The following is a 27,051-nucleotide window of genomic DNA, read 5'->3' on the forward strand; positions in this document are numbered from 1 at the left end:
CAGGTCTGCTCATTTTTGATCATGTGATCTTGGAATATATTAGACATATCTTTATTTTCCCAAAGATTTATCGTAATCTGGCCACCATTTTTGGTGATTAAATTGAATTATCTCTTGGGCCCAAATTATTGTGACCTAACAGGTACCAAGCCTTGTGTTATTCAGGACACTTGGGTGAAGGCAACTAGGTGGGTTTCTAGCAAACAATTCCAAGACTTAAGCCATGGGTTGTAATGGAGTACGCACTCAATGGAGTGGGAGTATACAGTGTGTTCTGATACCACAGTGGGTTCAGTGTTGCTTAGATGGAAGGTGTAGGCAGCAAGAAACAGAGGGAGGCAAGTCCCTTGGGTGCCATAGTAAAGGTTTGGCAATCGAGGAATTTTGAGAATGGCATGACTGGATCTGCACTTTATTAAGTTCACTCTCACAGTGTAAATGGGAAGGTTCTCTTTCTCTCAAGATACAGGTCCTGCAACGTCTCTCTTTGTTGATTTGTTTTATTCTTTAGGTTCCCTTGGGTAGATTTGGAGACTTTCTCTGTTTTAAATCTCTTGCATTTTTGGCTTTAAAAATTCGAATGGTGCTAACTGTGTTTGGGCCCCAGCTGCTGTGTTCTGTGGGCAGGACTGGGGTTTTCAAGCTGTCAGTGCTGAAAGTGAAGGTGTGTTCTTATAGAAATGGTCTTTGGCGTAGGCTGCCATATTACCTGCCAGAGGTCTGCAGGGATGCAGTTTCCTGGGGTGTCCATTTGGCAAGATGCTGAGAAGAACCACCTGGATAAGTGAGGCAAAGTGAGAAGCCAGCATCTGTGCATCTGTGCAGTGCTGACATTTAGCTGGACACATTGTACAGTTGCCCCATTGTTAAAACAGTAAAAGACTTCCATATTGGTTGGTATATGGCAGCTTCTCTGTGAACCCCAGTGACTGGGGCCCCTTTCCTACACAAAAGGGGTCCCAAATCCTGCTCTGATACAGCAACTGGCATCCTTCCCAACTGGTCAGTACCTATACCATAATAAAATGATTACTGTGATAAATATTTAAAATTTATAGCATTTTCAAAAAACACAGATATGGAACTGAAGGAGAGATTAAGCCAGTCTCATCTAGTATATATATCAGGCTCTGCTGGAGCTGGAACTTAGGTGTTTAGAATCTAAAACACATTAGAGTGTCTCCCTAAATCAGCGTAAATATTTCACCAATAAACCAGTGGTGTCTGAAGGGTGACGGTATCATGAAGAATCAATCCGGCAGATCTAAATGAGCACTTCAGCCATGGTTTATATTTTGTAGAACTTCAGAGATTCAGCATCTACTTCCAAGTCAGTGGCCGATGTTTCTGAGCAGGGTCTATTCCCTTTTATCCTGACTAGCAGTTGTTTTAAAGTCCCAGTTAAAGTCATTCTTTTTTTGTTAACGTCAATATAATTTTCATCACACTTGATTTTTAGACACTGAAATTGCCCATAATTGTGTCTGTCCTATCTCTATGGTAATATGGACAATTATAATGGATTATCCTTTTGTTTTCCCGGTCATTTGTTGATGCCTTTTTTGTTGTAAGGATGTGAAAACATAAGGCAATTTCACCAATTACTGGTAATGTTATTCAGATATTTAATTTATTTTCTGCATGCATAATCAGCCATAAATACATTTTAGCTAATGGAGATGACAAGGGTGTAATATAATTTGAGCCCAAACAAATTCAAAATAGCATTAAAGAGGAAATACAAAACCATGGGAAGGTGAGAAACAGGGAACTCAGTCTGTCTTTAGTTTCTCTTATTCTATGTCTACTAATGTGGACTAGGTCTTTTGGGTTAATCTGTCCTTTGGGTTAACATAAAATGATGAAAGGGGCCCCGTAAAAATGCATGGCACATAGTAGGTGCTTTAATAAATAGTTGTTTTCTTTCTTTTGCTCTAAAAATCTTGCTGACTGTGTATTTGATATTTGCTATGGATTGAGTGTTTGTGTCCCACCCAAATTCTATATGTTGCTGCCCAACCCAAAATGGAATGATGTTAGAAGGTGGGGCTTTTGGGAGGTAATTAGGTCATGAGGGTGGAGCTCTCATGAGTGGGATTAGTGCCCTTTTAAGAAGAGAAAAGGGAGATGACCTCTCTCTCTCTGCCAAGTGAAAGTACAAAGAAAAGACAGCCATCTGCAAACCAGGAAGAGGGCTCCCCCCAGACACCGGACCTGCCGGCAGCTCGATCTTAGATTCTCCAGCCTTTAGAACTGTGAGTAAGAGAAGGTTTGATGGTTAAGCCACTCAGTCTGTGGTATTTTTGTTATAGTAGCCTGAACGGACCAAGACAGCATTGTTTCATCTGAGACTGTTCAAACTTTTCCCTCTACCCTCCAGCCCAATGGCCCCAGACCTCAGGTTGCAGAAGGAAGGTACTGCACCAACCCCAGGTATACCGGCACTAGAGTCAGAACCGGAGTCAGGACAAAAAGGAAAGGACAGAAATGGAACCTCCTCCTTCCCATCCCCTGGGAAGTGCCTGGAAAACAAAAGCAAACCTGCTCTGACCCCATCTTATCTCAGATGCACATTCTGCCTGAGTGCCTGCCCGCTCCAGAGTCCGTTAATGGGCTACCTTTATGCTTTGGTTTCTTGAGTTTGCACAGGCCTGGCAAATGCAGGCAAATTTCTTCTTGTCAGAGAAGACTCCCAGCAGCTGCCCACCTTCTCTCTAAAACCTTCCTTTTTTGAATACTGATTATGCCAGTGAGGAACTCATTTAGTTGCTAATCTGTCTTTAACACCTGCTAATCTCCATTTCTGTCAAAGAGACTCTGTAAACCCAGTTCCTGGCTGTCTTCCAGCTGGGGTGGCACCAGGGAACAGGGGCCACCAGTCCTCAAATCTGGATGCACTCCCACTTTTATAATTCCTGGAAGACCCATGTTGGAAGGTTTTAAATTGTTGGCTTGCCCAGAGGAAAGTGTATGAATGATTTAGGAGCATGTGGCTCTCTGTGAAGGAGCGTCCTGCCACCTTGTTGCTGCTCAGTCTTCTTCCTGGTTGAGCAAACCATCTGAGGGTCCCCGTAGCAGTGGTGACTAAATCTGGAGGTCTCGCCCTGACTCGAAATAAGAAAAGAGGGTCACAACTATATCCTGGAAGATAGGTGTGCCGGGGGCTTTAGTGAGGAAGTCTGGGGTAGCTTAGCAGTTATGGGGGAGGGTATGGAAAGTTTTCCAAAGTCAAAGGAGCATTTTCCTTGCCTCTGCTCTAAGACAGATGCAGCAGCAGCTGTCTGTGGGCTCACCCTCTGTTGCTGGTTTCTTCTGCTCTTTGCTCTTTGTTCTACACACTCAGACAGGAGGGCCTTGATGTCTGCCTCCATTTTCGGAAATAGACTCATGTGTTTTAAGCCTGTCAAACAATTGCATGCCTGAGGGGCGTTAAATGAGAACCCAGGGCCGGGGAGTGGCATCCTTGATCACGCAAACCCCAAAATAAGTAAATATCTATTTGCCCCATGACAGTCTTGTTCCAGGAAGGCGTTTTACATTCTGGCTGCATTTTTTTCCAATGCCCATGTCACTTGGTGTCACGTCTCGGTTATTCACTTGCTATTTTCCAAAGAGGGGAAGGGGTGGCTGAGGATGTGAGGGGCTAAGTGAAGTATGCATTTATGATTCTCGTGTGGCCTGTGTCACTGGAGCTGATGCTACATCTTGTGACCCTTAGGATAGACCTAAAATTAGGAGGTCCCTTTAATAGATAGAAATGAGAAGAACTCTCCACCCATTTACCACTAGACTTACGGCTCGCAGAACTATTAAAGAAGAGCATGAAGCTAGGCATTTTCTGAGGCAGAATTCGGGCCTACGTCTGCCTGACTTGCAAGGTAGTGCTCTCAACCTCAGTGATGTAGCTGTGACTTCATGGTCCCCAAGTCACGGATAGGGTGCTAATGGCAGTTTGATACAACCCAGGACATGACGGGGGGCTGGCCAATTATGCATGATTGTGATGGCTCTCTTTTACTGATTTTTTGGTTGGGTAACAACTATTTGGAAGCACTGAGCTGCAAATGTGTATACTGATGTATTATACATATCCTAAATGTTTAATTTTTCAAACATTGTGCTCTTCTGCAGGGAAGAAATCTAAACACTGAAACGTTCATCTGAGATAGGTCCTGAACCAGACATTTAGAGTAAAGTACCTTCTTTTATTCATTGAGATATATAATTAATATACAGGAAAATGCACTGAATTTTGACAGTTATATACACCAGTGAAATCACCACTCAAAATGACACAGATTTCCATCATCCCAGAAGCCCTTAGGCTCCTTTTCAGTCAGTTTTGGCTTCACCTCCCACTGCCAGCAACCACTGCTGATTTCTGTCATCTTAGATTAGCTTTGTCTGTATACCGATTCCATATATATGGTTATTCTTATGGTTTGGATTTCTTTTTTTTGGATCCTCTTGTTTAACATGCTTGTTTTTGAGATTCATGCATATTGTCATGTGTATTAGTAGCTCATTCTTTTTATTGCTGTATAGTAAATCCACTGAAGACTTCAACATTCTCCAGTTGATGGGAATTCGCATTGTTGCCACCTTTTGACAGTTATCCATGTATTTCTTATATTTCTAAAAATGTTTTTCTTATATAAGATTTTGAGTAAACATGTTTTCATTTCTGTTGAGTAAGTATCTAGTTGAAGAACAGATGGATCAGAGGGTACACATCTGTTTAACTTTTATAAGAAACTGACACGTAGTTCTAAAAGTGCTGGTGACATTTGTACACTCATACCAGCAAAGTGTGAGATTTCCAGTTGTTTCACATACTTGTCAACATTTGGCATTGTCGGTCTTTTATTTTAGCCATTCTTCTGGGCTTCGAGTGTTGGTTATGGTCTTTAGTCAACATTCCCTGAGGATGATGATATTGAATCCTTTTTGAAATACTTGTTGGTTATTTGTTTTTTGTTTTTGTTTTTGTTTTTTAAAAGATTTTATGTATTTATTTGACAGAGAGAGAGAGAGAGATAGCGAGAGCAGGAACACAAGCAGGGGGAGTGGGAGAGGGAGAAGCAGGCTTCCTGCCGAGCTGGGAGCCCGATGTGGGACTCGATCCCAGGACCCTGGGATCGTGACCTGAGCTGAAGGCAGTCGCTTAACAACTGAGCCACCCAGGCACCCAGTACTTGTTGGTTTTTTGTATATCTTCTTTTGTGAAGCATCTGTTAAGGTATTTTGTGAATTTTTAAGAATGTAGTTGCTTATTTTTTTTAATTGTTCATTTATTTTTTTGTGTATTCTGGATATAAGTCCATTGCTATATATAGATGTTGTAAATATATTTCCTAATCTTTGTCTTGCCCTATTCATTGTCATAATGGTGTCTTTTGATGAGTGGAAAGTTTTAATTTTGATGAAGTCTCATTTTTCAAAATTTAATTTTTAGGGTTTGTATTTTTTGTGTCTTGTTCAAAAAATTTTTGTCTATCCAAGGTCATGAGAATATTCTGATTTTTTTCCTAAAAGTGTTAAATTTCTGAATTTTATGTCTAAGCACATGATTCATATTGAATTAATTTTGTTTATATGGAGAAAAAGGATCAAGGTTCATTATTTTCCATATATAGAATTCAGTCATTTTAGCAAGATTTGTTAAAAAGATGTTCTTTACCCCATACAACTGAATTGGCATCTTTAGGAAAAATCATTTGACCATTTAAATGTGGGTCTATTTCTTCATAGTCTCTTCTTTTTCAGTGATCTAGTTTTTTATCCTACCATCCTATGAAACTGTCTAGATTACTATAGTTTTGGAATAAGACTTGTAGTTAGATAGTGTTAGTTCTCTAGCTTTGTTAATATTTTTCAATTTTGCTTTGGTTATTCTTGATCTGTAGTGCTTTCATATAAATTTTAGAATTATCTTGTGTATTTGTAATAATTACCCTGCTGGAATTTTGATAGGAATGATGTTGAAGTTGCATACCAGTTTAGGGATAATGACTGTCTTAACAACAGTGAGTATTCTAATCTATGGACGTTGTATAACTCTCCATTTATTCAAGTCTCTACCTTTTCTCAGTAATACTGTGTTGTTGTTGGTTTTTGTTTTTTGGTTTTTTTTGGTAGGTATGTCATATACATCTTTCATTAGATTTATCCCTGAGTATTTGACACTTTTGATATTATTGCAAATTATACTGTTTCTCTCTTTTTTTGAAAGAATCTCAAACTTTCCAAAAAGTTGTAAGTAGAGAACAAAGAAACTTTTTCTAAAGCATTTGAGAGTAATTTGTCTATCTGGTATCATACCATCCCCTAATACTTCAGCATGCATTTCCTAAAAACAAGGGTGTTTCCCTTAATAACCACAATACAACCTTCAAAATCAGGAAATAAACATGGGTATGTTGTTAACACATAATCTTAAGACTCCATTTAAATTTTGTCAGCTTCTCCAAAATGCTCTTTATAGGACAAGCATCTGATCCAGAATCCTATGTTGTATTTTGTTGTACTAATTTGAAATAGTTCCTTTGTCTTTCTTCGATTTTTATGACCGTGACAAATTTTATGATTATTTTATAGGCTTTGGATGGGTCTGATTTTTCCTTTTGGTTAGATTTAGGTTATTCATCTTTGGCAGAAGTATGGAAACAGGGCTGTATTATTCTTATTGCATCCTGTCAAGTGGCACATAGTTTTGATTTGTTCTCTTACTGGGGATTTTTAACTTTGATGTTTGATTGATTAAAGTAGTGTCTATTAGACTTCTCCACTGTAAATTTACTATTTATATCTGTGTAATAAATATTTGTTTAGTGATATTTTGAGAGTGTCTTATTTTTATCAAACTTCAAAATTATTCATTTTTATCAGTATATGCTCATGTATTCCTATTTTTATGCATTCCTATTTTATTTAATAGACTTTAATTCATTAATATCTTTCTTTATTTTGATGCTCAAATTGTCCCAGATTGGGCTGGTAGGAGCACCTTCAAGCTGGCCCCCATGTCTGTTTGACATACCTGCTTTGTGCTTTAACTACTTACTTTCTTTCTAACAAAAAAAATGTTCCAGGTTCATCTTACTTTTCTTGCTTTCGATCTGGAAGTAGCCATTTATCCAAGAAGCCCTTAATCCTTTTATTTCAGAATGGTGTTCAGAAACCAACACTTGGGTGTTAGGTATGCTCATTACTATATATATTGTTTATATGGATACCTGTCTATATTTGTGGAAAACCATTGGTTTGTACCAGTACATTTAATTTCATCTGACACTCCGGAGTTCATTTTAATTTTCTACCTTTTCATATTTGTACATCTCTTTATGATAGAAATCTAACTCCCATTACCCTCAGTATGTTTACTTATTTGATCACTCCCCCTGTGGGTATCATTCTCCTATCATTGCTGCCACCCTGCTCACCCTACTCAGACTCCAGCACCTTGTGCTGGGCTTCCCCTCCCTCTTGGATGTCCCGTTCAACCTACATGGGCTTTGGTGCCCTGAACCTACCCACCTTCCACCATGCAAACAACCCTTTCACTCTACTCAGACTCTGACACTTTGCAATGGGCCAGCTTCTCTTGAAAATGTTCTTTTTACTATGCTTGGGCTTCAGTACCATGTACTGTCCCATGACAACTTTACCCCACCTCCCTACAGAGATGCCTAACTGTGTTCAGGCCCACCTAATGGCTTTTGGACAGAGTTTTTCAGGAAGGAAAGGGGAAGAAAAAGGAAAGAGCCAGTGTGTTTTTAAATTTCAGTTTTCAATTGTTTCTTGGTTATGTGTGGTTATAAAATTAATTTGTATGTCAACCTTGTGTTCTGTGACTTTGTCGTATTTACTAGTTAGTTTTAGTAGTTTGGTAGATTCCTTTGGACATTCTACGTACACAATAGTGTGGTCTGTAAATAACTAGAATTTTATCTTTTCTAATACTTATACATTTCATTTCTTTTTTATTGCATTTTGTATGATTTCCAGGATATTATTGAGTACAAGTGGTAAGAAAAGCATCATTGCTTTGTTTTTAATCCGGGGGAAAATGATTAACATTAAATATGGTAAGAGATATGGTGATAGCTATAGGTTTTTCATAGGTTTGCTATTCAGCTTAAAGTTTTTTTCCTTATTGAAGTTTTTTTTTTTAATCACAAAAAGGTATTGAATTTCTGTATCTGTTGGGATGATAATATGATTTTTGTCTTTTGCCACGGATGTATTACATTAATTGATTTTTTTGAATATTAAATCAATCTTTGATTCCTAGGATAAATCCTACCTGGTCACGATGCATTAACTTTTAAAAATGTATTATTGAATTCTGTTTGCTGAGATTTTCATGAGAATTTTTGCATTTCTTCATGAGATATTTTGATCTGTGATTTTCTTTTCTGTAATAATCCTTGTCAAGTGTCAGTATCAGGGTTACGTGGGCCTCCTAGATGAGTTGGAAACTGTTTCATCCTCTATTTTTTTTGAAAGGGCTGTGTACAATTGATATCATTTCTTCTTTAAATGTTTGTAGAATTCCCTGGTGACACTGTCTGTGCTGAAGTTTATGGGAAAGTTTTGGTTTTTGACTATGAACTCAATTTCTTTAATACATATGAGGATATTTAGATTTTTTTCATTTTTTTTAGCTTTTTAAAATTTTTTTAAGATTTTATTTATTTATTTGAGAGAGAGAGAATGAGAGATAGAGAGCACGAGAGGGAAGAGGGTCAGAGGGAGAAGCAGACTCCCTGCCGAGCAGGGGTTTGATAATTTATTTTTTTAAGGCATCTATTTTATTGAAGTTTTTGAATTTGATATTAAGTGATTCAAAAAACTCCCTGACCATTAAAGAAAAAGAAAGTCCATGTGATCTGTAATGATGTTCTTTTTTTTTTTAATATTTTATTTATTTATTTGAGAGAGAGAGAGAGTGAGAGAGAGCATGAGAGGAGAGAGGGTCAGAGGGAGACGCAGACTCCCCGCTGAGCAGGGAGCCCGATGTGGGACTCGATCCTGGGACTCCAGGATCATGACCTGAGCCGAAGGCAGTCGCTTAACCAACTGAGCCACCCAGGCGCCCCTTGATGATGTTCTTCTTTTAATTCCTCTTCTTAATAATTTATATCTTCTTTTTGTTTCAGTTGTGGTAGTGATTTGTCAATTTTATTAGTCTTTTTAAAGAACCAACATGTGGTTTATATATTTTCTCTTATTGTTTCCCATTTTATACTTCGTTAATTTTTGCTCTTTATGATTTCATCTCTTCTGCTTACTTTGTTCTCATTTGTCAAGGTGAAAACTTACACAAGGGATTGAAAATAAAGGAATAGATTGTAAATAGAGACTTTGTGGGCCACGTGGTCTGTTACAACTACCCCATTTTTTCCATTGCAGCTTGAAGGCAGCCATAGACAAAATGTAAATGAATGAGTGTGCCTTTGTTTCAATAAAACTTTATTTATGAAAACAGCAGGAAATGGGATTTAGCCCATGGCCATAGTTTACTGACTCCTGCCTTAGATTATTGATTTTATTTTAGAACTGTATACTTTTCAAGTAATAAGGATTTGATACCCTAAATTTTGCTGTAAGCATTTTTAAAGCTGTATCTCATAAATTTTGATATGTTCCAACATTTTCATTGTGACTCAGTCCAGAATATTTTCTAATTTTCCTCATCATTTCCTCTTTGATCTATGAATTATTTATAAATGTGTCATTTAATTTAAAACTTGGGGATTTTTCTAGATACTTTATTTTTTATTCAGTTGCAATTTAATGCTGTTGTGTTTAGGGAATATCTTCTGTATGATCTTTTTCTTGTGTATGGTTTAAATTTTTTTATGTTTATTACATTCTTGGAGAATGTTCCGTGTCAATTTATGTTATATGTTTGAAGCTCTGTTGTTAGAGCTAAATTAACATGTAGGATTGCTCTGTTTTTTGATGAATTGATGCTTTCATCATTATGAAATGTTCCTTCTTATCTATAGTAGTACTATTTTCTGTAATTCTTTTTTTGATATTAATATTGCCATACTGGCTTTATTATGCTTGATGTTTATATTGTATACATTGTCTATCAACCTGTATTTTTCTTTATAATTAAAGTGTGCGTGTGTGTGTGTGTTGTTGTTGTAAACAGCATATTGTTATTAGATTACTCCCCATTGGTCCAACTGTCTGCCCTTTAATTGGCTGGTTTTGTTCATTTACCTTTAATGTAATTAGGAATAAGATTGAGTTTTAGTTTCCCTTTCTGATTTTTATTTTATATCTTTGTCTCTCATTCTTTGTTCTATCTTCCTTTTCTGCTTCCTTTTGGGTAAATTGAATCTGTTAATATTTTTTTTTCTGTAATTAAGTTTTAGCTACTCATTTTTATTAGTATGATGTAGTTGCCTTGGAGATTACAATATGCACTTTTAAATGATTGGAGACTACCTTCAAATAACATTCTTTCACTTCACAGAGACTATAAAAACCTTATATCAATTAAATTCCAATTCCTTTCTCCAACCCTTCCTGCTGCCATCTTATATTTTACTGCTACTTATGTAATAAGCCTCACAATTCATCGTTATATTAGCTTTAAATAATTAAATGAAATTTATGAAAATATATTTATATAAAATAAAAGTACTAAAGTAAAAATGTTTTACATTGAGTCAAGTATTTAACCTTTCTAGTGCTCCTCATTTCTTACTGGTTTTCAGAGTTCCTTTTAGTTTTATTGCCTTTCACCCTGAATCACTTCTTTCATCATTTTTTGTAGCTTAAGTGTGCTAGAGATGAATTCTCTTAGCTTTTGTCTGTCTGAGGATTTCTGTGTTTCTCTTGAAATTTGAAGAATATTTGTGATTGATACAGAATTCTAGGTTGACTTCTTTTTCTTTCAATACTTTGTAGATGTCAGTGCATTTTTTTTTTCTGATCTTCATTGTTTCTGCTGAGAAGGTAGCCATCATTCATATAATTTTTTCCATTGTATGTACTATGTTTTATCTCTTGTTGCTTTTTAAGATGTGCTCTTTATTTTTGGTTTTCTGCAGTTTTACTGTGATGTGCCTATATTTTTTCTTTGTATTTATCCTGCTTGTTTCCTGCTGGTGTTTGTGGAATGTCTTCGATATGTGGGTTAATATCTTTAATCCTTTTGGGCTATTCTCAGTTGTTTTCACTTAACGTATTTCCTCTCTATATTTCCAGTTACACATAGTTGGACAATTTGATACGGTGTCACAAGTCTCTAATGCCCATTTTTTCCCCTACTCTTTCTGTTTTTGTTTTAGTTTGGATACCTTTTATAGACTCATCTACTCATTCATTTTTTTCCCCTTTTTTATGCTTAACCTATTCTTTAGCCAATCAAAAATTCTTTTTTTCCTGATATTTTATTTTTCATTTTTGTATTTCCAATTGGTACTTTGTATAGTTCATATGTTTCTGATAAACTCCCCATCTTGTCATGCATTTTCACCTAGATATTTTAACATTTTTAATCAGTTATTTTTACAGTCTCTACTTGGCAATTCCAACCTCTGGGCCATTTCTTGATCTGCTTCAATTTTCTGTTTTATTTTCTTATCAGAGTTGCATTTCTTTGTTGTTGTTTGATATGTCTTGTGATTTTATTTTGATTGTATGCTGGAGATAAAAGAATCATAAAGACTGAAGTAAATAATGTTTACCTCCAGAAATGGATGCACCCTTTCTTATACCATGGTGAAGGCTGATTCAGTTTGATTTGTAAGCTCAGTCTGGGCTTTGTTGCAGCTTTTATTTAATTCAATTTACCCCTGGCTTCCAGTGATTAGATTGTGGGATCAGGATTTTCCAATGAGTAGACCTGGGATCTGGGTGCTAGTGGTATTACAAAAATATGTCTGTGCTGCACAAACAAGTTGCCAGTTACAAGATTTGGTGGGGGGGAGGAATCTTTCCCTGGTATCCCACCAACCTGCTAGCATATTCGGTTTCTGGGGAATACTCTGCTCTCCAGTCCTGCTCCTTAATTTAGCATAGGAAACTTTTCAGCCCTGCTTTTTGCCGTCTGGGTCTTCTAAGAGTTGTAACTATAATCATCATAAGGGACTAGAATAACTTTAAGGGAGATTTTATCACATCTACTCTCTGTCCCCCATTCTTTAATGATTGAAAGCCTGAAATGTGTTATGGTTTCTCTCAGTTCTACTGTCCTACCTTAGTGTTGCTTAGGTGAAATCCAGTGTGAATGGGGATTCATTCACACTGAATGAAGAATGCCTCTTCATTCCTTTTGGACACAGTATTATTACATGTGAGGAGGAATGATGTATTTCAGGGGTGATTCTTCTCACCTCTTTCTCTACTCCTACTTTTGGGGCAAAGCTCCCACCAGGACCTTTGAGAAAGTATTTAGTAGATGTATTGAAACTTGCTTTGTGGCTGGGGCTTCTTGAAATTCTAATTTCTCATGCCAACATTCACATGTCTTTTTAATTTTTTTTAGAAATTTTATGTTTTCCTGCTTTTCCCATTTGCTACAGCGTCACCAGAGATTAGGGCAGTGTTGAGTCTCTTGTTTGTGTAGAGGGCCTCTCACTTTCTGGAGGTTTGTTCTTTTGGGGGGTGTGTGTATGTGCGCACATGCACACGTATGTGGGTTCAGCTCTTTGGTATGGCTTAAGTGACTTGTTTTGATTCTTTGTTTGAGAGCAGCTGTCTCTCATGACTTTCTATGTCTGGAATGGAAGGAAACCTACTGACTTTCTTCTAAGTACTAAAATTTCCAGATAAATATGAGATACAATACAAAAAAGGTTGACAATGCAGCCTCAACCAGTGTGATATGTTAATTAAAATAACGGCTTCAGTTTTCCATTCCTCCCTGTATCCACAACTTTTGCTATATAACTTTGCATGTAGTTCCTTTCATAAATAGGTAGATCTTATTTCCTTTTCTCTAAATTTGGACTCACCTTATAAGTTACTTTGGCCAGTAGAATGTGGTGGAACTGACAGTGTGTCAGTATTGAGACTAGACCTCAGTAGGCCCTGTGTCTTCTACTTTTTCTCTTGGAACTCTGTCTAGTTGCCATGAACTAGCCTGATAGAAGTAGAGATTCATAGGTTTCAGTCACTCCTTCTCATCCAGCTAAAAGCTAGCCAAGCATAAGACATGTGATGCCATACTTGACCAGCTACCTCTCAGTGACTTTGCCAGCTAACTGCAGATACAAGATGAAATCACCCAAACATTGCTCATTTCAGTAGAACCTCCCTGCTCACCAGAAGACTCTTCAGCAATAATAAATGCTTACTGTTGTTATTCCAGAATAGTTAACTGATAACTGATACAACCACTTAAGTTTCCTTTCTGCAAATGGAGATTGGAATTATATTCCACCATAAGTAGAAGGTAGATTTGAGTAGTCCTGGCGAAGTCTTCCTGAAGCATCCTGTCATCTCTGTGGTAAGAAGAAAACAGAAGTACTTTTTTCAACAGCTGGCATTAGAGTTCCACTTGGGGAGAAATTGTTTTTATTTGGAAAAATGCAGTAGAAGCCTTCTTATCTGTTATAATTAGAACTGGTAGTTGGCTGGTTAATCTAGCAGAAGAATTAGAGTAGCCTATTAGCCATGAGCTTCCAACTTTCTGTGGAGAGCAGTCTGTATGTTTTGCAGAAGAAATGGAGAATGGTAGTTATTTTGATAAGGTGAATTTAGTAGAGGTTGGTTAGGACCATTTTTTCTGTAGTTTGTGGCTCCCCTATTTATGGAAAGAGAAGGTCTGGGTGGATATTCTCAGAAGAAGGAATCATTATTATCTGTAAAAGTCTGAGTTCCAAATCACAGATGTGGAAATGATGGCCTGTATTCATTCATTAATGCAGAAGACTTGACTATATTTTTTCCAAACAAAAAAAGGGTTTGTTGAGGAGGTGGGGAGCAAGATGGCGGAGGAGTAGGAGACCTAGATTTCATCTGGTCTCAGGAATTCAGCTGAATAGGGATCAAACCATTCTGAACACCTACGAACTCAACAGGAGATCGAACAGGAGAGTAGCAACAACTCTCTGAACAGAGAAGCGACCACTTACTGGAAGGTAGGGCGTGCGGAGAAGTGAATCCGAGGCGATATTCGGGAGGATAGACGGCGGGGGAGGGGCCTCCGTCGGCGGCTTCTGGCAAGTGATAGAGCCGCGGAGCACAAAATCGGACCTTTTAGAAGTTGGCTCGGCGGAGGGACGTCGCTGCAGTGGCTAAGCGGGGGGTGGAATCCTCCCGGGACAGTGTGGTCTCAGGACCCGTGGGGGTCACAGAAAGACCGGGGGTGCCTGAGTGCGCCAGAGCTCCCAGGTATCAGAGCAGGGAAGCCGGCTGCAGATACGGAGCAGAGTCGCGGGCTCTCAGCTCGGGGTTGCCATAAACTGTGATCTGAGGCCCAGTCGGGGCACGGCTCCCCCAGCAGGGACCCAACAAGCAGCAGATCCGGGGAGACTCCCCTTCCTTCCCGGGGAGGAGCGGCGCGGGAACGCACTGCAGGGCTCTGCTGGGTTTGGAGACTCCGCGCGGGGTCGGGTGCCAGAGATAGAAACGCTCGGTCACAGGCCGGGTGAGCACGGAGTGCGGCCGGAGACCAGGGACACGGGAGTGACTGCTTTTCTCTGGGGGCGCACTGAGGAGCGGGGCCCCGAGTTCTCAGCTCCTCCGAGTGGAGATTGGGAGGCCACCATTTCTGCCCTGGTCCTCCAAAGCTGTACCGAGAGCTTGCAGGGAACAAAAGCTCCTGAGAGCAAACCGGAGCAGCTTCCTTAGCCCGGACCGACAAGGGCGGGGCAATTCCACCTCCGGCAAAGACATTTGAAAACCACAGCAACAGGCCCCTCCCCCAGAAGATCAGCACAAACAGCCAGCAAGCCAAGACCAAGTTGATCGATCAAGGAGAATAGGAGAACTCCAGCGCTAGGGGAATACTGCACATAGATTCATGGCTTTTTTTTTTTTTTTTTTTTTTACCATGATTCATTATTTCATCAAAGTTAATTTTTGTTGACTGTTTTTTTTTTTATTTTTCTTTTTCCCTTTTTCAACCAACATCTTATAAATCCCTTTTTTTAAAAAAAAACAAAACATTTTTATTTTTCATTTTTAGAGTCATATTTTATCCCTTCATAGTAGTTACCCTTGTTTTTGGCATATATATATAAGTTGTTCTCTCTTTAAAATTTTGAGGTACAGTTTCTTCTAACAGATCAAAATATACCCTAAATCACTAGTGTATGGCTTTGTTCTAGTCTCCTGCCTGATCACATTCTCTCCCTTTTCCTTTTTTTTTTTTCTTAAATCTTCTTTCTTTTTTCAAACAACTTATCTTACCAAGTCCTTTTATAAAATCTTTTATAATTTTCATCTTTACAGTCATCTTCCATCCCTTCATTGTATCAACCCTTATTTTGTACATATATGTCTTTCTTCCTTTAAAATTTTAGGAGGCACTTTTTTCTAACAGACCAAAATACGCCCAAAATCTAGTGTGTGGCACTGATCTATGCACTAGCCTGATCATATTTGATCATATTCTGCCTTTTTTGTATTGTTTTGTTTTTGTTTTTATCTTTTTTTTTCTTTTTTTTTCTTTTTCTCTTTCTTCTTTCTTTCTTTCCCTTTCTTTTCCCCTGGTGTCAGGTCTTTCCTGATTTGTATACAGTATATTTGCTGGGGACGTTGTAAGCCTTAGCATTTTGTTCTCTCATTCATCTATTCTCCTCTGGACAAAATGACAAGACGAAAGAAATCACCTCAGCAAAAAGAACAAGAGGTAGTACCGTCAGCCAGGGACCTACTCAATACGGACATTAGTACGATGTCGGACCTAGAGTTCAGAATCATGACTTTAAAGATACTAGCTGGGCTTGAAAAAAGCGTGGAAGTTATTAGAGAAACCCTTTCTGGAGAAATAACTAAAATCTAACCAAATCGAAATCAAAAAGGCTATTGATGAGGTGCAATCAAAAATGGGGGCACTAAATGCTAGGATAAATGAGGCAGAAGAGAGAATCAGCGATATAGAAGACCAAATGATGGAAAATAAAGAGGCTGAGAAAAAAAGAGAGAAACAACTACAGGATCACGAGGGCAGAATTCGAGAGATAAGTGATACGATAAGACGAAACAACATTAGAATAATTGGGATCCCAGAAGAAGAAGAGAGAGAGAGAGGGGCAGAAGGTATATTGGAGCAAATTATAGCAGAGAACTTCCCTAATGTGAGGAAGGAAACAGGCATTAAAATCCAGGAGGCACAGAGAACCCCTCTCAAAATCAATAATAATAGGTCAACACCCCGACATCTAATAGTAAAACTTACGAGTCTCAGAGACAAAGAGAAAATCCTGAAAGCAGCTCGGGAGAAGAGATATGGAACCTACAATGGTAGAAACATTAGATTGGCAAGAGACCTATCCACAGAGACCTGGCAGGCCAGAAAGGACTGGCAAGATATCTTCAGAGCACTAAACGAGAAAAATATGCAGCCAAGAATACTATATCCAGCTAGGCTATCATTGAAAATAGAAGGAGAGATAAAAAGCTTCCAGAACAAACAAAAACTAAAGGAATTTGCAAACACGAAACCAGCCCTCCAAGAAATATTGAGAGGGGTCCTCTAAGCAAAGAGAGAACCTAAAAGCAGCAAAGAGCAGAAACGAACACAGACAACAGACAGTTAACAGTCACCTTACAGGTAATACAATAGCACTAAATTCATACCTTTCAATAGTTACCCTGAATGTAAATGGGCTCAATGCCCCAATCAAAAGACACAGGCTATCAGATTGGATTAAAAAACAAGACCCATCGATATGCTGTCTGCAAGAGACTCATTTTAGACCCAAAGACACCCCCAGATTGAAAGTGAGGGGGTGGAAAACCATTTACCATGCTAATGGACACCAAAAGAAAGCTGGGGTGGCAATCCTTATATCAGACAAACTAGATTTTAAAACAAAGACTGTAATAAGAGATGAGGAAGGACACTATATCCTACTTAAAGGGTCTATCCAACAAGAAGATCTAACAATTGTAAATATCTATGCCCCGAACATGGGAGCAGCCAATTATATAAGGCAATTAATAACAAAAGCAAAGAAACACACTGACAGCAATACAATAATAGTGGGGGACTTTAACACCCCCCTGACTGAAATGGACAGATCATCTAAGCAAAAGATCAACAAGGAAATAAAGACTTAAAATGACACACTGGACCAAATGGACTTCACAGACATATTTAGAACATTCCATCCCAAAGCAAAGGAATACACATTCTTCTCTAGTGCCCATGGAACATTCTCCAGAATTGATCACATCCTAGGTCACAAATCAGGTCTCAATCGGTACCAAAAGATTGGGATCATTCCCTGCATATTTTCAGACCACAATGCTTTGAAACTAGAACTCAACCACAAGAGGAAAGTCGGAAAGAACTCAAATACATGGAGGCTAAAGAGCATCCTACTAAAGAATGAATGGGTCAACCAAGAAATTAAAGAAGAATTAAAAAAATTCATGGAAACCAATGAAAATGAAAACACAACTGTTCAAAATCTTTGGGATACAGCAAAGGCAGTCCTGAGAGGAAAGTAGATAGCAATACAAGCCTTTCTCAAGAAACAAGAAAGGTCTCAAATACACAACCTAACCCTACACCTAAAGGAGCTGGAGAAAGAACAGCAAATAAAGCCTAAACCCAGCAGGAGAAGAGAAATCATAAAGATCAGAGCAGAAATCAATGAACTAGAAACCAAAAGAACAGTAGAACAGATCAACGAAACTAGGAGCTGGTTCTTTGAAAGAATTAACAAGATTGATAAACCCCTGGCCAGACTGATCAAAAAGAAAAGAGAAATGACCCAAATCAACAAAATCATGAATGAAAGAGGAGAGATCACAACCAACACCAAAGAAATACAAACAATTATAAGAACATATTATGAGCAACTCTATGCCAGCAAATTAGATAACCTGGAAGAAATGGGTGCATTCCTAGAGATGTATCAACTACCAAAATTGAACCAGGAAGAAATAGAAAACCTGAACAGACCTATAACCACTAAGGAAATTGAAACAGTCATCAAAAATCTCCCAAGAAACAAAAGCCCAGGGCCAGATGGCTTCCCAGGGGAATTCTATCAGACATTTCAAGAAGAATTAATACCTATTCTCCTGAAACTGTTCCAAAAAATAGAAATGGAAGGGAAACTTCCAAACTCATTTTATGAGGCCAGCATTACCTTAATCCCAAAACCAGACAAAGACCCCATCAAAAAAGAGAATTACAGACCAATATCCTTGATGAACATGGATGCAAAAATTCTCACCAAAATACTAGCCAATAGGATCCAACAGTACATTAAAAGGATTTTTCACCACAACCAAGTGGGATTTATCCCTGGGCTGCAAGGATGGTTCAACATCCGCAAATCAATCAACGTGATACAATACATTAACAAAAGAAAGAGCAAGAATCATATGATCCTCTCAATAGATGCAGAAAAAGCATTTGACAAAGTACAACATCCTTTCTTGATCAAAACTCTTCAGAGTATAGGGATAGAGGATACATACCTCAATATCATAAAAGCCATCTATGAAAAACCTACAGCGAATATCATTCTCAATGGGGAAAGGCTGAGAGCTTTTCCCCTAAGGTCAGGAACGCGGCAGGGATGTCCACTCTCACCACTGCTATTCAACATAGTATTAGAAGTCCTAGCCACAGCAATCAGACAACAAAAAGAAATCAAAGGCATCCAAATCGGCAAAGAGGAAGTCAAACTCTCACTCTTTGCAGATGATATGATACTGTATGTGGAAAACCCAAAAGACTCCACCCCAAAACTGCTAGAACTCATACAGGAATTCAGTAAAGTAGCAGGATATAAAATCAATGCACAGAAATCAGTGGCATTCCTATACACCAACAACAAGACAGAAGAGAGACAAATCAAGGAGTCGATCCCATTTACAATTGCACCCAAAACCATTAGATACCTAGGAATAAATCTAACCAAAGAGGCAAAGGATCTGTACTCAGAAAACTATAAAATACTCATGAAAGAAATTGAAGAAGACACAAAGAAATGGAAAAACGTTCCATGCTCATGGATTGGGAGAATCAACATTGTGAAGATGTCAATGCTACCTAGAGCAATCTACACATTCAATGCAATCCCCATCAAAATACCATCCACTTTTTTCAAAGAAATGGAACAAATAATCCTAAAATTTGTATGCAACTAGAAGAGACCCCGAATAGCCAGAGGAATACTGAAAAAGAAAAGCAAAGCTGGCGGCATCACAATTCCGGACTTCCAGCTCTATTACAAAGCTGTCATCATCAAGACAGTATGGTACTGGCACAAAAACAGACACATAGATCAATGGAACAGAATCGAGAGCCCAGAAATGGACCCTCAACTCTATGGTCAACTTATCTTTGACAAAGCAGGAAAGAATGTCCAATGGCAAAAAGACAGTCTCTTCAACAAATGGTGTTGGGAAAATTGGACAGCCACATGCAGAAGAATGAAACTGGACCATTTCCTTACACCACACACAAAAATAGACTCCAAATGGTTGAAAGACCTAAATGTGAGACAGGAGTCCATCCAAATTCTAAAGGAGAACACAGGTAGCAACCTTTTCGACCTTAGCCGCAGCAACTTCTTCCTAGAAACATCGCCAAAGGCACGGGAAGCCAGGGCAAAAATGAACTATTGGGATTTCATCAAGATAAAAAGCTTTTGCACAGCAAAAGAAACAGTCCACAAAACCAAAAGACAACCGACAGAATGGGAGAAAATATTTGCAAATGACATATCAGATAAAGGGCTAGTATCCAAAATCTATAAAGAACTTATCAAACTCAACACCCAAAGAACAAATAATCCAATCAAGAAATGGGCAGAAGACATGAACAGACATTTCTCCAAAGAAGACATCCAAATGTCCAACAGGCACATGAAAAAGTGCTCAACATCGCTCGGCATCAGGGAAATCCAAATCAAAACCTCAATGAGATACCACCTCACACCCGTCAGAATGGCTAAAATTAACAAGTCAGGGAACGACAGATGTTGGCGGGGATGTGGAGAAAGGGGAACCCTCCTACACTGTTGGTGGGAATGCAAGCTGGTGCAACCCCTCTGGAAAACAGTATGGAGGTTCCTCAAACAGTTGAAATTAGAGCTACCGTTCGATCCAGCAATTGCACTACTGGGTATTTACCCCAAAGATACAAATGTAGGGACCCGAAGGGGTTCGTGTACCCCAATGTTTATAGCAGCAATGTCCACCATAGCCAAACTGTGGAAAGAGCCAAGATGCCCATCGACAGATGAATGGATAAAGAAGGGGTGGTATATATACACAATGGAATATTATGCAGCCATCAAAAGGAATGAGATCTTGCCATTTGCAACGACGTGGTTGGAACTGGAGGGTGTTATGCTGAGTGAAATAAGTCAATCAGAGAAAGACATGTATCACATGACCTCACTGATATGAGGAATTCTTAATCTCAGGAAAGAAACTGAGTGTTACTGGAGTGGTTGGGGGTGGGAGGGATGGGGTGGCTGGGTGATACACATTGGGGAGGGTATGTGCTACGGTGAGCGCTGTGAATTGTGCAAGACTGTTGAATCACAGTTCTGTACTTCTGAAACAAATAACGCAACATATTTTAAGAAAAAAGAAAAAGAAGAAGATAACAGGAGAGGAAGAAAAAGGGAGTATGTCAGAGGGGGAGACGAACCATGAGAGATGATGGACTCTGAAAAACAAACTGAGGGTTCTAGAGGGGAGGGGGTAGGGCGATGGGTTAGCCTGGTGATGGGTATTGAGGAGGGTACGTTCTGCATGGAGCACTGGGTGTTATGAACAAACAATGAATCATGGAACACTGCACCAAAAACTAATGATGTAATATATGGTGATTAACATAACAATAAAAAATTTTAAAAAAACGTTAAAAAATGTTCAACTTCATATGTAATCAAAAATTCAAATTAAAACGATGCTATTTCTCACATAGCAAAAAAAAAAAAAAAGGGTTTGTTGAGCCCCCCACTTGGGAGCTTGATGAAATTAGGAACTTTGTTGTGTTCACCCACTATGTATTAGTGCCTGGTACAGATTAGGTTCCATCTACTGGTTGCATTTTGAAGTAGAAGGATTGAGACACGGTAAAAATTAATAGTTTTAAATCTGGCAGCTGAGTTTCTTTCAGGGAGAGACCTCCTTTTGTTTAGGAGAATAGACCCCTTGGGTTTGGAAGGTGGTGAGATGTTAAGTTAGGAAGGAGACAATGAAGTAAAGGCACCTTGAAAACTGGCTTCCATAGGAGATTAGCAGTAACTTAGGAGCTACGGCTTACAGGGAACAAAGGAAAGGTAAGGAGGAGGAAGGAGAGAGAATGGGCTGAACTGCATGGCCCATGAGCATCCTGCTGGCAGAAGAGAGGTTGAAGGAATTTTTTTTTAAAGATTTTATTTATTTGAGAGAGAGAGAGGGAGGGAGAGCGCAAGTGTAAGCAGCAGGGAGGGACAGAGGGAGAGGGAGAGAGAATCTCAAGCTGACTCCACACTGAGCTTGGAGCCTGAAGAGGGGCTCGACCTCACGACCCCAAGATCATACCTGAGCCAAAATCATGAATCAGATGCTCAACCAACTGAGCCAGGCAGCCCAAGAGGTTGAAGGAATTTTAAGACAGCGAGGTGATTTACTGCTACATTTTTGGCTGTGCTGTAGTCATTGTCCAAACGTCCAGTGAAAATCTGCCATGCCTGCAATCAGGATTGAAAAGGTGGAGATCAGTCTCTGGTGACAGTGAAGAAATGGGCAGAAAGTGTGCTTATCCATAAACTGAATGGTCTCCCCTGAACTGTGGAATTCTGAGCTAGAAATAATTAAGTGATAGTGACAGTTCTGTTCCTACATCTCAGGAATCTCCACAGAGATGGGGATCAACACTGAGCTTTGCCACAGCATATGGTATGTGGCTTGAGTTAATTTCATTTGAATTTCAAAGGAGTGGGTGACTCAGGGAAGCTGATAACAGGATGGTGTGGATATCATTTTCAAAATCAAGAAAACAGACCTTATAGGAGACTGGCAGGTTGATAGGCACATGTTGCTAGGAATAAGCAAATCTTCTGAAGGGTGCTTTAAAGGAACTTTTTACCTTCATACCCTGCATCTCACTGACATAACCGGATAAGGCATAGGGAGACATCCTGCAGCTTTTTCTGCTTTAACTTATACTCAAAACCTATTCTGTGGCTTTAAGTATATGCTTTAAAAAACTCTGTGTGTGTGTGTGTGTGTGTGTGTGTGTGTGTGTGTATTGGACATTGGAAATAGTGATTGTAGCACTCTTAATTGATAAAGTTTGTACAAACACTGTTCTGTTTTATCTCTCCTGTACAGAGATTTGGATAATAGGTATTTCCAAAGAATTATTTCTCAGAATGTTTATAGCAACATCATGATTTTAATATTTTTATGGTTAGAGAACTTTCTCCTTGCCCACCTGAATGCCACCCAGCTTTCTCATGATATGCCTACTGAAGCATCAGTGTAGTGCTAGTTACTCATCACAATGGGGAGAAATGGGTGGAAGGTAGGTCCACTTCGGGCCCCCTTCAAAGAGATGTAGTCATTGAAGTACTTGGTTGGAAAGGTCTGCAGCATGGACATTAGACCAGAGCAGGAGTCCTGAGGTAAAAAATATGTTTTATTCTGACAACCCCACCCTTGGCATTTGTGTCTTGGAGTAGGTGACTACCTACCTCCAGGTATTTTTTGATTGAGGAAGCAAGGGAACCCTGATGTATGCTTATTCCATCCCAACAGTCCCAAAGGTCTTAATCCATTCCACCATCAACTCTACAGCCTGAGGTTAAAAGTCTCATCAAAATATCATCTAAATCAAGTGCGGGTGATATCTGCAGTGTGATTCATCTAGAGGCAAAATTCTTCTCCAGCGGTGAATTTATAAAACAAGACAAGTACGTGCATCCAAAATATAATGGTGGGACAGGCATAAGACAGATGATCCCATCCTGAAAGGGAGACATTGGAAAGAAGAATGGGGTGGTGGGTCCCCAGAAAGTCCAGAAACTAGCAAGGCAAAATCCAATAGATCTTAAGTCTGGAGATAATCATCTTTGACACAGTGATCCCCTTTCTGGACCCCCCGGGGCAGCAGTAACACCCTGAGGACAGCCCCACCTCCTGGGCTTTGGAGGGAAGCCCCGCCCCCACAGGTCTCGCAGTGGTCCCACCCCTGAGGCACGGGGCAGTTGCAGCCTGGTCCACAGGCCTATGGTGAAGAGTAGCCCTGCTCTGAATCACCTGCAGAGTCAGTCATTCTTGTCATTCCTTGATTCCTGGACTCAAATCCTAGGCATGATAGAAACAGTACTATATATTGGGTGCTGATTCAGAGCATATACAACCTTTTGGAGAACCTTGCCCCAGCCCTGCAAGGTATTGCCACCTAGTTGGCACTGAAACTTCAAAAGGCCATGGAAAGGGGCATGGCAAGGCCAGCAAATTCCATAGATGTACTTACAAAACCTGAAACCCAATCTCTACGAAAGCAAGGTGACCTGCTCATACTCTGTGGCTGCCAGAAGAAAATGAAATCCCCTGTAGAAGATAATATTGTGCAGAGCCTCTACTGCTTTTCGTACATTGTACATAATCTATACAATGAGGATAGTCTGCTTACCAGATTGCACTACTATGAGCACTAAATGTATGGGACTGGAACAGGTGAGTTAGTAGTAGAATCTGAGAAGTGGGGAAAATATCTTTGTCTGCAGAGCTGTTTGTTTGGTAGGCATAATTATGATTATTGTGAAAAAGCTTAATTCTTGGGGCCAGAAGATCTCCATCCTAGTTACTACTCTACGTAGCTGGATGACATTGGATTCTCTCTGAACCTTAATTTTCTCATTGTAAAATTTCAACAATAATACCTGCCTCAAAGGGCTGTCATAGAGATCAAAATGAAATGGAATCCAAGGGAGTGTTTTGTAAACTCTAAATTACAATGCGGGTGTAAGATGTCATCTCCACCTCCCCACTATATTCATGCCACAGAGAGAATAGGAACAAACTTAGTGAATGGTCTTGAATGTCATTTTGGCACTGTGTGATATAACTCTGTAGGAAATCTTACCAGAATTTAATGAAATTGAATAAAACTCCTGATTTTCATAATTTTGCATTATATTGGAATTTTATTTTAAGGAACTCTTTCGTGTTTTGGGGGAGATCTTGAGGTTCTTAGAATGAATGAGGTATTTTCCCATACTTTGTCCTCTTACCTTGCAAAACATGGACGATTAGTGCTGTTTCTTGCTTTGAAGTGGGAGTGTAGGGATCTATATAGATTCTGATAAAGCGGTGTTCGTGTTAAGGAGATGGAGAAGGAAAACAAAAATATCAACAGCGGTATTTGGGTTCTTGCTATAGGTCGGGCATTGCTCTAACAACCTGACATGGACTCGTTCAATCCTCACAGCCCTTTGAAGGGTATGGTTATCCTTTAAAGGGTACCGTTATCCTTCTTTAAAGATGAGGAAACCGAGGCACAGAGAGGTTGAGTTGCCCAAATGATCCTACATTGGAGGTGATGAAGTTAGTATTTAATGGCATGTAGATTAACTTAGAATCTATGATCCTAGAAATAGGATTACTTGAAGTTGACTAAATATAAACATAAACAAGGTTATATTAGAGAAACATAGACTAGCTCACTGAAATGAAGACTGAGAAAGTAGATAGACTTTAAGAAGAGGAACAAGAAGAGGAACCACGAAATCAGTCAGTCAACATGTCTGACTCTCTTTCTCTTTTTCTCATTTCTTTCATGTCCACTTTTGGTGGGTTTGCATCCTTCTTCCTTTTACCCTGCAAGCCTACTTTCTCAGCTTCTGCATCTATTTAAGAAATATGGCTGGCTCACAACCATAGCTTGTGTTGTTACCATTCTAGTTACTCTTGGAGATTGACTTGTGGCTACAATCCCAATTTCAAATATCTGAGAGATAATTTGAAGGTCCAGCTTGGTGCCTTCTCATTGTCACTTGCCCTGAAGGGTGGGATGGGGATGGAATATCAAATATAAATAGCATTCCTGGAAATCTGATCAAGTATGCAGGCAGAGGTTAGTCTGCGAGAAGGGAGGACTAGTTCATTGGCTGGCTATTTAGTAATATATCCATTTAGTAGTCACTTAATGACAAATATTTTATTTTTAAAGTAATTGACTTAGTGCAGCATTCTATGAATTTTATTTTTTAAGATTTTTATTATTTGAGAGAGCGTGTGTGTGCAAGCAAGCACGAGCTGGGGGGGGGGTTAGGGAGGGGCAGAGGGGAAGGGAAAGGGACAAGCAGATTCTGCGCTGAGCATGGAGCCTGAACACAGGACTTAGTTTCACAACCCTAAAATCATGACCTGAGCCGAAACCAAGAGTCGGGCACTTAACTGACTGAGCCACCCAGCTCCCCCCAGCATTCTATGAATTTTAATATATGTAAAGAGTTGTATAACCACCATCATCATCAGAATACAGAATAACCCAAAACACTTTCTCATGCTATCTCTTTGTAATCACAGCCCCACCTCAATCCCCAGCAACCACTGACTTGTTCTTCATCATTATAATTACAATAAAAGCTTTCTTGAGTGATTCCTGGATCCCCAACACTATGTCCATGTGAGGTCCTTGTCCAAGATGAGGCTGAAATTTTTTCATAGTTGTGACATTGACATATATCAGTACACTCATACATGTGCTCCCCAAATATTAATTCATGAAATGCAGTTATGATTTAAAAATCCCCACCTTCAACATGACTCAAATATAGAGCTAGCGGTATTACTGATGTCTAACTGTTTAGGAGTTAATTTATTCAGTCGCTCTTTATTGCATGCCTATTAGATGCTTGATAATGTCTGTTGTTTACACTTTCTCCACAGAAAAAATCTGTTTTCCAATGGAAAAATCAGTGTAAATAATAGACAGAAATCCCTGCCCTTCTGTAGCTTGCATTATAGAGGAATCAAAGCCTAATATAGACGTAATATATAACAAACATCAAGTCATTTATGTCACACCAGAAGCTCAAGTTCCCATGTTGCTGGTTTATCACTTATGGGTATCTTCTTGGTCCTGTTCCCCCTGGACGCAGCTGGAGGCATTGTGTTCACGTCCTTCTAAATCTCAAGGTGGGTTCTCAACACCGCATTGAATTCCTTGGCTTATGATAAAGAAAACTGGTCCCAAACCTTGTTTGAGACAGAAATTTTTTCATGTAATTCACGGCCTCCTACTAAGAAGGAAATTAAGATTTGTGATAAAATGCTTAAGCATTTTTACATTAAACTTTAATGAGATTAAGACTTCTTCTGGGAAAGTACCTACCCACCTCCTTAGCAGACTGTCAGTCAAGGGTCTAATGATCTGATCCAGATGCTCTACATACATGTACCCAGCCTAACCGTAATTATCTCATGTTCCTCTTCCTCCTCAGTGTCCCTTCCAAGGTCAAGCAAGGTCTCTACTTCCTCCACGAGTTTGGAGTAAACTGTTGATCTGTGCTCGTAAGTAAATTATCTAAGTTTTTAAACTTAAAAAAAAAATCTGCTTATCTAACTCAGAGCCTTCTGTCAAAAATAAATGTGATGTGTACTCTAACCATGAAAGATGTCATCATTGAGGAAGACTGAGTGGAGAGCAGATGGGATTTCTCTGCATTGTTTCTTAAAACTGCAAGTGAATCTACAGTTGTCTCAAAATAAATTTTAAGTTAAAAAAAGAAGAAAGGTGCATCTTCGCTTCCTCCGCTATTCCTCATCCATTTGTTCTGTTGCTTCTATGGCATTTTTCTTAGCTGTCCAGAGAGGGGTCACTTCCGCTTTCCATTAGGGCCTCTTCTCCTGTCAGTCCTCCGGCTCTTTTCCATCTCCATG

General features: G+C 39.2%; 1 long non-coding RNA gene across 1 annotated transcript in view; it reads left to right on the forward strand.

Moving 5' to 3' along the window:
* The window catches only part of LOC113933166, a 544,895-nt gene that overhangs the window by 237,019 nt on the left and 280,825 nt on the right, over nt 1-27,051 (forward strand). The window contains exons 3-4 of the long non-coding RNA XR_003523258.1: nt 26,271-26,307; nt 26,613-26,682. This is a non-coding gene — a long non-coding RNA (uncharacterized LOC113933166). The remainder of the gene's footprint in view (nt 1-26,270; nt 26,308-26,612; nt 26,683-27,051) is intronic.

The sequence above is a fragment of the Zalophus californianus genome, chromosome 10, assembly GCF_009762305.2.
Source record: "Zalophus californianus isolate mZalCal1 chromosome 10, mZalCal1.pri.v2, whole genome shotgun sequence".
In the NCBI taxonomy this organism is placed as follows: Eukaryota; Metazoa; Chordata; class Mammalia; order Carnivora; family Otariidae; genus Zalophus; species Zalophus californianus.